The 418-nt window shown below is 42.8% G+C and overlaps 1 protein-coding gene across 1 annotated transcript in view; it reads right to left on the bottom strand.

Moving 5' to 3' along the window:
* The window catches only part of afg1la (AFG1 like ATPase a), a 12,010-nt gene that overhangs the window by 10,668 nt on the left and 924 nt on the right, over positions 1–418 (bottom strand). The gene's annotated exons all lie outside the window — the stretch shown is intronic.

Genomic DNA, 418 nt, shown 5'->3' with positions numbered 1-418 from the left:
AATGTTTGTAGGTTCAGTGATGAATGTTTGTAGGTTCAGTGATGAATGTTTGTAGGTTCAGTGATGATTGTTTGTAGGTTCCGTGATGAATGTTTGTAGGTTCCGTGATGAATGTTTGTAGGTTTAGTGATGAGCATTTTTCAGGACTAGAGCTGAACAGGGAAGTAAACTGTTAAAGTTTTGGTACAAGATATTCACGTGGGAAGGAGGTGAACGGTGTAGAAGAACGGACGTAGATGTTTTATGGCTCAGTGGTTTGGACACGTCCACAGGAGGGACACTGGGTATATTAGACTCTAACTGCATCCATACATCTCCTCTTTGTCTTTTCCCTGGAAGCTGCATTTCTAACATCCTTCTACCAACATACCCACTGTCCCTCCTCTGGACATGTCCAAATCACTGTCCCTCTTCTGGA

The sequence above is a fragment of the Nematolebias whitei genome, chromosome 21 (genome assembly GCF_014905685.2).
Source record: "Nematolebias whitei isolate Nwh7 chromosome 21, NemWhi1, whole genome shotgun sequence".
Lineage (NCBI taxonomy): Eukaryota > Metazoa > Chordata > Actinopteri > Cyprinodontiformes > Rivulidae > Nematolebias > Nematolebias whitei.
This window is presented reverse-complemented; position numbering and strand designations above follow the sequence as displayed.